The sequence below is a fragment of the Rousettus aegyptiacus genome, unplaced genomic scaffold (assembly GCF_014176215.1).
Source record: "Rousettus aegyptiacus isolate mRouAeg1 unplaced genomic scaffold, mRouAeg1.p scaffold_m13_p_13, whole genome shotgun sequence".
Lineage (NCBI taxonomy): Eukaryota > Metazoa > Chordata > Mammalia > Chiroptera > Pteropodidae > Rousettus > Rousettus aegyptiacus.
In genome coordinates this window covers 66577431-66588656 of record NW_023416288.1, presented here as the reverse complement: position 1 = coordinate 66588656, position 11226 = coordinate 66577431, and the positions used below count along the sequence as shown (strand labels likewise).

The following is an 11226-nucleotide window of genomic DNA, read 5'->3' as shown; positions in this document are numbered from 1 at the left end:
GAGGGACAGGCTCATCCACAGTCTTCAAAGGTTACATCTTTGTGAAAGGAAAGCTATGTGAGCATAGGAGGTGGGGTTATATTAGAATGCCCTAAGGGAGCACGTGTTCAGAATATTCAGACTATATACACAGACTTTAGAGATTCCGAAGGTAGACACCATCGACCCTTGGTCACCCCAAGGAGAAAGCTTTTTCTCACCTCTGCTCTCCTGAAGGAAGAAATAAAATAAAATCCTGAATTCCCTAGTTCAATGTATAATGCCTTCCATATTCTGACTCCTGCCTAAATCTCCTGCTCATTTACTGCAGACTCCCCAGTGCATTCTGTGACCAGATATAGTAAATGTTTGTAATTCTCCTCACATATACCATTTTTCCTCAGATCTATGTGCATTTTCTTTGCCTGGAATGCCTGTCCCATTTAAGATTATCCAAAGAAGTTCTTATCATCCTCGGCTCATGCCTTTATCTTCTCTGTGACACAGTCTTTGTTACACCCTCCTGGAAACTAAATATCACCTTCTTTTAGTCATCTCTTCATCTCTTCCATTGACTGAGAGTATGAACTGCCTTGTTTAGTATTATCATTGTACCTGGCACATAGTTGCTAATAAACCCATGCCTGGCAAGTGAGTGAATGCAGTTCTACGCATAGGTTATGCCTCATTTCCTAAGAGGTTACAGATAAAAACCTGATGTACACATAGGGGAATACATTTCATTTAGGTGGCTCAGAAATAACTTAACGACTGGGAAAGAAGTTGATATGAGTCTTACTTAAGAATTAATCTATTAGCCTTTATGTTAAAATCTAAAATAAAAGACAAACAAGATGACTAGCATCACAAACAGAAATTTTAAAAGTAGGGAATGTTTGGGCCATAGAACATAAAAGGATAGCATTATAGATTCTTAAAATTGAAAAGGAGATCAGAACTCATCTCATTCCAGGCTGAAGTACAATATTTCAGCTGAAAAAGTGGGGATCCAGAGAGGTAAGAGACTATTTCTCGCAACTTTTCTTTCTGTTGATTTTATGTCATAGGAAGAGTATCGTGGGAAAGTGAGCCCTAAGGAGAAGCTAGAATTGAGAACCATGGAGTGAAGCAGAATTCTCAACCACTCCCGAGGCGTCTCTGACAGTGGTTATGCCAGATTCCTGCCCTCCACCTTAACCACTTACACTGTGTGTGTGTGTGTGTGTGTGTGTGTGTGTGTGAGAGAGAGAGAGAGAGAGAGAGAGAGAGATGATTTTCTAAGGAATTATGCTAGAACAATTTTAAATTTACCTAAGTTTCTGCTATATGATATTCTTTTTATTCTAAAGTGGTTGTTAGTGTAAACTTCGAAATAATGGATTTGTGTACATTCGTGGCTCTGTGGCTCTTATTCATAAAATAAGGCAAACAAAGGTTCCTAAGCAAGACTTTTCAGATAGAGAAGGCATAGGAAAAGGAAGTAACATTCTTAGACTTAGGGAAGTTGTATATGGGTCTTATAATACCCTAAACATAAGAACCCTGGGTCTCTCTTCCCCACCCTAAGAAGCAGGAGAGAGGGGGAGAAAGAAGGGAAACAATTGAAAAGAAGCCTAGCAGTTAGTGAGATGATTCTGGACCAGAAAACAAACCTAAAGTTTGCTAAATCCAATTGTCAGTTCTTAGTCTTCATTGTACCTGACCTAGCAGTAGAATTAGATACAGTCAATCACTCCCTTCTGCTACAAATATTTTTCTTCCCTTAGCCTGCAGACTGTCAGAGCTCTGGGTACCCCAGAGCTCACCCTTGCATGTCTTTAGTTTTGTTTCTCTACATACTTATGTGATGAGCTCTTCTAGCCTCATGGCTTTAACTATCACCAATTTCTCTCTCGAGGTGAGACTTCCCTCCTAAACTTGGATTCACATTCACCTGCCTACTTAACCTTTCCTCTTTGACTTTCATAGCTGTTTCAAGCTTTACATGATCCAGGCCGAGCTCCTATTCCCCCTCTCGAAGTTGCACTTTCTAGAAACTTTTTCATCTTAGTTAATGGCAACTCTATCCTTAAGTTTGCTTAAGCTCCATCCTGCTCTCTCCTTTCAGAAACCCAACATCTAAGCCTTGACAAATGCTGTCAGTTTTACCTTCAAGCAGAGGAAAACCCCTGCATGTTAGATGGGACATGTTGTATTCATTGCTGCATCCTGGATACCCGGAACATTGTTTAGAAAATACTTGTTAAATAAGAGAAGGAATGATTTTGAGAATAAGAATGAATACATGTTAAAAAATATATATGTGTTTTTCTTTAAAATCAAGAGTTAAAAAAATCAAAGGGCAAAGTTAATAATTAAGAATGAAAGAAATAGATTTATGTATAATGGTAAAATTTTTATTTTAGATCACTCTGTGGGTATGGCATTAAGCTTGGCAACACTTTAGAATCACCTGCAGAGTTTTAGTCCCCAGGAACTAAATCAGAGTACCTGGGGAGGGGCCCACCCATCAAGTTTTCTACAGATCTCCAGGTGATACCAATAAGAGCCAAGCCTGACAACTGCTGCTCCAAAGAAAATATGCCTAGAGTTAGTGTTTACATACTAATTATTCGTTCTAAATGTTTCAAAGTAGAATCTCTATGTTTCCTCCTTCCCAAGCTAGTGTAATATTTCCCATAAGGTTTCCAACCACTCGGCATGCTGGCACTGTGTACAAAAAGTACAGAATGCAAGAAAATCAACCTAAAATCATTAGAACAAATAAGAGTTCTGAAAGGTAGCTGAATCAAAATAAATATGCAAAGAGAATTAGCTTTCTATGTGCTAGAAATAACTCAAATATACTGAGGAAAAACAATTCTATTCGGAAGGAAATAAAAGTTACAAAATATTGAGGAATAAATATTTAAGAAGTATTCAGTTAAAAGCTACGATACTTTATATAAGTTCAAAAAAAAGTTTTGAATAAATTGAGGCATACCATATTCCTGGGTGGGGAGTTTAAATATTTTAGACATGTCAACTCTTCCTAAAAGGATCTATTCTTTGTGTAATCCCAGTCACAATTCCATTTTGACTAGATGAGTCTAAAAGTCATCTAAAAGAAATAATGTGTAAAATAAAAATGTTTTAAAAGAAAATTATAAGGAAAGACTTGCCTTCCCAAATATCATTTCATGAAGCTGTAAATTTCTTAAAGACTAAAATTGCCTTTCTCATCCATCTTAGCATTCACGCCCTGATGTGGTCCAGCACCACATTATGCACCTACTAAAATGTCTGTGTGTGTAGAATAGACAACCAAACGAGAGTTAATTTTGTGTCCATTTTATGTCCCATAATTATGACACTATGAATAAATTCTATTCCTTTATAGATTACTATTTTTTTACAAAGAACTTCTATAATTATGTTTATTTTATTCTCTAATAATGTGAAATAAGGAGAGCAGTATTATTACATTGGCAGTAATGAGGGCACAGATATATAAATGATTTACGTTAATTCACAGAGACATGGACAAGTCTGAGAGTAAAATACAGGTTCCCTACACTTGAAATGTCTCTCACAGTAGTGAAAATTAAGAGCTTTGTTCTAGAAAGAAAGAAAGAAAGAAAGAAAGAATAATGCTTTCTTAAAATTTACTATGACAGTTTTAATTGAGTTAACCTTTAATTAAATAGGAAATAACTGGTTAAGCCATATGAGCAAGTCACCGGTATTTAGGAAAATATTTGGCACATAGCAGTGTGTGCCTTCTATGTGGCTAGTTATCATACGCTGGTGGTAAAGTGGTAAATGTAACTGAGTGCCCTCACAGAACACTCCCAACGTTTTGCTCGTCGCTGGTTTAGTGTGCTATCCACAGCACTACCTTACTGAAAAGTACCTTCTAGTCACTTGCCTTTGTGCCGCTGCAGGAAAATAAAATGGCAGGAATGATGTCAACAATGCAGATTCTTCCAGGGGCTTGTGACATCAATGCTCCAGACGGAGTGTGGTGCGGATTCATTTGACTTACTGTTTTAGTAGTTTGGTTTGCAGTCTGGAGGGAAAAACAAACAAACAAACAAAAAAACAAAAAACAAAACAAAACAAAAAAACACAATAGTAGAAGTCACAGTATTAAAGTACTGGGAGATATACTAGAAATAAAGGATTTTTTTCCTTTACTCACATTTTTCTACTCTGTTTTATACACAACTGAAATAAAATGTGCATTTTTTGTGTGTGTGTCACAATCCCCAAAGCCAAAATTGTGAACAAGTGCAGAAAGGGAGGAAGGAGGAGGAGAAAATCTGAAATATTTAAAGATGAAGCTAAGTGAGATGTCTGTAGGTATTGCTTACTAAACAATTAAATCATAGGACAAAACAAAGTAGGATTCTCCAAAGTACTGAACAATACCATTTTGCCCAGAAGGCAAGTATAAAGCTGCAGTTCTGATCAGGCTTTTATAAAGAATAGGCTGGATCAGAGAGGAATGTGATAGATGGCTTTGGGGGGATTAAGGGTGGGGTGCATGTCATTGTATGGCTAATCATAGCAAAAACTGTATTTTTAAATCACAAAAGAAGACCTACATGAAGACTATCTGTGGGCAAGTGAGGAGAGTAGTAGCAACAGGTGCCTTAAAACATAAAAATGTGACCAAAACAAAGAGGGGTGAGGGTCCTATGGAAAGTAGCCTCACAGGGTGATCTGATCATAAATTCCTAGTAGGGCAGGTCATGGCGGATAGTCATGTCTCAGGCCTATGACTTCTTTAGTGAAAGGTTGTAAGCCAGCCCTGCTGCCCATCATTCTTGTGCATGTAGGTTAACATAGCTTTGCAATGCCAGAAGTAATACTTCCCAGGGGGGTATTAACCCTCAAGAGAGCACAGAATCTCGTTAACTGTCCTGAAATCCGGTCCCCATCTTGCTTTCTCCAGGCTTCCTTAGGTCTCCTCTATTTTAAATGAATAAAATAAGCTGCAAAACTGCTATTCTCTAGAGCATTTAAGATCTTGCTCCCCAGCATATGTCATCGGTTTGGGTAAAATTTAACTCCTATAAAAATTCCCTACAGGTTTGAATATTTCTTACATCGACCAGGCCAGGAAGCCTCATTTCTCCCTGGCAGTTTGCATTCAGTGCTACCCAAATGCCTTGTTCCTAAAATAAAAAATTGGTGGTTACAGGGATAGTCGCTCTAACCCCGTGCTCCAGCCATTTCAACCTAAGACTCTTCATATCAGTTGCTATAATTATCATCTTGAAACAGGACTCACATTTCTTGCTATATAAAGATAGAAGGGACCTGTATTTGGATGTCAGTGTCATTATACGTACCTTCCTCAGAATGACAGTTGTATTCAATAGTCCTTAGCTGTTTGATCACCTCTCCCTGAAACTCACCCCCACCAGAGGAAACCAGACAATGTCCAAAAAGGCAAATGTGGAAGTGATTATTAGCATTATAAACAGATTACTCTTTTTAATATTTGAATTACTCAAAGCATACTTCATTGTATGTGTTTCGATTAACTACTTGAGGAATAGACCTCATAATGTGGATACCATGGTCATTGCATTATTATTATTATTTTCATCATTATTATTATTACTCATGATTACAGATGAATAAATTGAGGATTGGAAGATTTAAATAGCAAATCTAAGGCAACAGAGACAGTTAAGTGGTAAGACAAGACTTGTTCATAAGGTCTATGTCATCGGTAACAATCTCATTTAGTCATTAGTCTTTTTTTGTCCTATTATTTTAAGCATTATTTTAAATATTGTATGATGTAAGGAGATGTATAAGAATTATCATAATACAGGCATAAATAGATTGGTATAAGAGCAGAAATGTCCCCGAAATGTGCCAAACTGCATTTTAAAATGTTGAGTATAGATTTTCCATGAATTGCATTATACTCTAAATCTTCATGTGAATTTTTAATATTATAGGTTAAAAAAGGTATTGTGTAAAAATCAAAGAGTTTCACAATACTGGTTGTTTTTTGTAAGAATTCTTTATTGAAATATTCCAAGTTAGATCAATAATTATAAAATGCTCACAATATTCCCACCTTCAACCTTCACTATTCCAAGGCACAGTTAATAGTGGTAGTCATACGAAATATTTTTGAGGTTTGCTCCAATGATGACTGAAATTCAACTTCTTTTATCACAAGAGGAGTTAATTCCATTGAATAAGGTTTTCAAAATTTTGAAATAAAACCAGTAAATCTATGTGTTTATTCATTAACATCAAGTAGAAAGAATGGATCGAAGATATAAGAAGAAAACCAAAAGCATACAGTGCTCCTCTAGACCTAGGGAGTAGAGAGTTTCAGGAAATAAGAAAGGGATCAGTGGCAGCAAATCAACAGAGGGCCTGAAAAATAAGAAATGAAAAATGTCAATCAACCTTAGACACTAGGTCACTGAGACACTTAAGAAGAGTTGTTTTAGTGGAGTGGTGGGGACAGAAGCCAGATGGCTTTGTGAGTGCTGACAGTGGGCAGAGTTAAGCCAAGGATTACCATGTCAAAACAAATTTAAGGCAGATTATTTTTATTAGAAAACCAGTAAGACACTGAACTTTATTGGGTTTTTAAAACAGAAAACAAACAACCGCCCCGATTAAAATCCTGATTTTCTGCTTGCTTTATATCTGTTGCTCACTTTTTTTTAGACTATTTATATTCTATAACTTGACCTAAAGATTCTTGATCAGATTAGATTTCACTGACTGTCATATCTGCATCTGTGCATCAGATTGGCAGCTATTAAATGTAAATCAAATGAAAGGTAGTAAATTCATACAAGATTGTATTTAATGAGATTTGACATGAGTCTAAAAGATAAAGAATGAGAAATGGTGTGTGTTAAAATTAACTAAAAGTGGATTTGAATCTGCGGATGCACACATTCACAGATTTGTCTCCTGAACAACTAATTTAAAAATATTCCCCAATCGTATTTAAGTCATTTTGCTTTGTCCCTTCAGTAGGACCCCTCTCTGCCGCTGAGCTGGCAGATCATTTGTTTTCATGAGAGCTCTTTGAACCAATCAGGACACAGTTAATCTTATTATACCTCTGTGGGCTTGTGTTTCTTTTGATGAAAGTCTAGAGAAGTCATGGGTAATACTTTACAATATGCCAGGAACCACTTATGTTTCAGTTGTACAAGGTCAGATCTTAATTTAGCCACCAACTGGGCACTTAATTTTAGATACGCAGAGGAACACACAGGCTCCAAGGCATTTCCTCTAGTTTAGGAAGGCAAGGCCCTGGATAAGAATGACAAGATGATCATTCCAAAAGGTGAGATTATGAAATATTTGATCTGTCCCTCACCAACCAGCTTATTAAGTATTTAGGATTGGGACTATTTTAAACAGATTGAAGTACGCATTATGGTAGCATCTCATTACTTTCTTTCCAGTTGATCAACTGTGGGTTTGCCTGTCTAGGACCTGTCTAATTACAGAGTTGTTTTGTTTGTTTAAAGAACTTCATTGCATAATTTTTAAATGTAATGAACTTCATTGCATAATTTTTAAACGTAATGAAAAATAGTATCATGAGAAAAACAGATCAAGAATAAATATGTTTATAGGAAGTGTCGATATACACACCGTGGAATCCCAAAAGGGTCTTAGCTTGCCCTGATCTCTGACACAAAAAATTAAATTATTTTTGTCAATAATTAAAATAAATTTGTATCAAGGCCCTTTCATCACTTGTAGCAAAGGATGGATGCTTTATAATCAGATCGAAAAGTTCCTTTAATTTCCTTTAAATCAGATGAATAAAAGGAACTCAATAGAATTAAAAATTCACTTCTGCAAATTATGTCATAGAATCTTGAAGATGTCATGTCTTTAGAATTTATCTGATACTATAACTTATCTGGTTGTTAAATGAAGAGATAATTTCAAAGGAAACTTCTGCAACTAAAATGAAATGATTTCTGTGAAGTAGCAGTAATGTAGACAAGTCCTAACACTGCCTTGTGCTGAGAATATTAGGTTATTATCGTAAAATATAATTTTCGATTTCTGTTGTTTTTGTAGAAATGAAAATTTACTTAAAATATATTTCCACTGAAGTTGTTTGATAGGTCTGCTAGTTATTTGCTTAACCCCTTTTTGAAAACTTTTTCTGAGGCTTATGACTATTAGGAATACCCTCTGTTCATTAATCCCATGAGAGTACCTGAGTCATTAATTAGAGCATACTGTAGTGGTTAAGCCTATGTGGATCTAGTGTCAAATGACTATATTTATATCTACATCTCTACCACTCACTGCATTTGCTGGCTCGGGCAAATTACCTAACTACTCTGTGCCTCAGTTTCCTCATCTGTAAAATGGGGAGAAAGTATGTTGTAGAAATTAAATAACGTAATCTATTGAATGTAGTTAGTGTGATGCATGTCATAGGTAAGCACTCAATAGATGTTACTTATAATAATTATTAAATTCAATAAAACAAATGTTTATTGAGGACCTTGCTTTGTGCTTGGCTGTCTGCAAAACCTTAGAAGAAAAGGGATAGATGGATGTTGTTTCTGGGGAAAAGTCTAGAATGCACTATTTAGAGGCAGCAAACTTCCTGAGGGCAAAGGCCTTATTGTCTTATGTCTAGTGCTATGACTGCAACAGAGCAGACATTGAATACCTATTTTTGAAAGAGTGATTAGGATGTTCTGAAACCCTTTAGGGAAAAAATAATAATCACTGAGAACTAGTAGATCAACTCTCTCTTGTCTTTTTGGCTTAGGAGAAAACGGAAACACACTAGATACTGTGCCTCTGTATTTCAACAAGGTATTTCACAGTATGTCTTGAGGATGGTCTTGTTATCTAAAAGGAAACGTTAATACTAGATGTTGGTGTCTTCGGGAAGATTTGTAGCTGAATAAATATATTTTCTTGAAGGGTGCTAAATAATAGATCAGTATCAACCTGAAGGCCTCAGTCCTGTGCCAATTTCTGTTAGACACTTATCATTATCAATGGAGCAGATGGACATATAGAAGACGCAGAGATAGAACTCAACTAGAACAATACTTGGAGAGATAGAAAATGTGTCAGATCTTAGCAAGCTGAAATAAAGGTCAATCTAAAAAATAAATAAAATGTAATAAAAGGAAAGAGTCCAGCACAAAATCGCACAGCAATTCTGTAGAATTTGGGAAAACAGGGATCTGAATCAAGTGTGTAACACGATAATCCCCGAATTCATCTACTTTTGTAATAAATTAACAGGTCAATACAATAGTGTCAAGGAAAAGCGAGGCGGTCATACCTGCTTAATGTTGTGTTTGTCTGACTGCAGCTGTTGTGCTACAATCAGAGCCCATGGTCTAGGGCCACATTCAGAAATAGATGGATAAAAGGGTGTGTTTATGGGAAAGCAATCAAGATGGTGGAGAGAGGTGAACTCACATCACAGGAAGAACGATGGTCCAGCCTTGGGAGGAGAAGGCTCAGTGGAGACCTGACAGCCTTCCTGGGCAGAGGAACCACGTTTTCTCAGGGTGACTCTGAGGGATAGAACTAGGATCATAGAACAATAATTTGAGTAGATGGAATTAACTAAAATGTTTCTCCTAATTGTTAAGGCTGACTAAAGAAGAAGAGGAGTGTGGGGATATAGTAAGCTTCTTGTCACTTAGGTGTGCAAGCCGAGATTGGAAAATTACTTATTGGGCATATTGGAAATGGAATTTACAGGTGGGGCTACCTAATGGTCTTTAACCCTCAAGCCTGGTGATTCTATAGAAAAGGAAGAAGAAGGAAATAATGAATGTGTTAGAGTGCCTGCTCAAGGGTGAGGAATAGAGCTAAAACTGCCAAACAATCTTTAAAATTCTACTTCCCCATTCCAGAGGAGTTCAATCACAGACTAATAACAGGTAATGTTTATTGACCACCTGCAATACGTCAGGCACAGCTAATGAGGCAGCTAATCCAGGAGGGCTGGATTTGAACGAGGTTTCAACTACTCAATTGTCTCCAGGAGAAAGAAATCAATGGCCTGTATATGATTTCAAAAGAAGATATGAAGAAATGCAATGACTCATTATTGTTTGAGTGATTTTCAAATGGAAAAAGATTTGACTTGAGCACCAGACAGGGACTTCAGCCATGTCAAACAAAATACACCATGTAAAAATATTTTTAAAATATTTTAAAAGAGAAAATATGTGTATATGTAGATGTATGTAAGTATACATACAAATACGTATTCATGTATATACATATACATTACTTTTTATTATGGTCTAGAGATATTTAATTTTTATTGTTATTATAGCTAATGAATGTAGTCAAAACACTTTTACTCACCCTATAACTCAGTTGTATAAACTAAATGTAGCTATTTTATTATCTGTAACCTGCGTCACCCTCCTCAGGGGCTGCCATTCACTAATTAGTGGAAGATAAACTTTTGGTCTCTTGCAGACAGACACAATAACTTAGATAATGAAGTCATGGCTCGGATGACTCAGGCAAATAGAGGCGTCTTTCAGAATTCTGTACGTCCCCAAGCCAAGAAACTCTCTCCACCAGGTTTCATCTGCTTGACTATAAATATGGGCAATTTTGTCACTTCTCAATGTCACCAAGGTCCCTGACTTGCCAGGAAGTGACCTGTCTCACCACCTGTAAGGCTCAGCCTGGGAGTCAGATGCTAGGCTTGTTTTCAGGAAGGCTTTTTGAGCTTTGGCTCTATAAAATCAATCTTAGTTCCTTCAAAGTGACTGGTCCTATCTGATTAAATGAATATTATTCTCATACATTATATGTTATCCATGGCATTAAATATTCTTCAAGTATATGAATTTTAACTGTATAGTTTCCCATTGCTTGGTATACAATAACGTCTTAAGCAAATTTCCTCTTGCTGGACATTTTATATTGTTTCTAATGCTTTGGCAGTTTAAATATGGTTGAGATGAACATTTTCATGTAAAAGTATTTTTCTACACATCTGATTATTTTTATAAAATAGATTCCTAGAGTTTGAATTATAGGCAAAGGGTAGAGTTTTTCAAAAATCATATTATCAGACTAGCTTGTGATAAGGGCACATCTATTAATTCATTGCCTTTTCATGGACCATGCTTGCTCTATTCTTTTCTATTCTATGTTTATATTCCCCTAGAAATCCACATACTTGTAAACCTAAAACTCCTTCCAATTCTGTGTATGTCGTTTTCAAAAGCTAGCATGCATCTT

General features: G+C 36.2%; 1 protein-coding gene across 4 annotated transcripts in view; it reads left to right on the top strand.

The window, feature by feature from the left end:
* ASB15 (ankyrin repeat and SOCS box containing 15) overlaps nt 1–11226 on the top strand; it is a 49542-nt gene that overhangs the window by 12204 nt on the left and 26112 nt on the right. Inside the window, exon 1 of one of the 4 annotated variants that reach the window (XM_016125210.2) lies at nt 7131–7300. The exons of 2 other annotated variants lie outside the window; for them this stretch is intronic. The gene's annotated coding sequence lies outside the window, so the exon portion shown is untranslated. Of the gene's footprint in view, nt 1–7130; nt 7301–11226 lie in introns of those variants that run through there. One more of the 4 variants, XM_016125206.2, reaches the window with a different exon arrangement.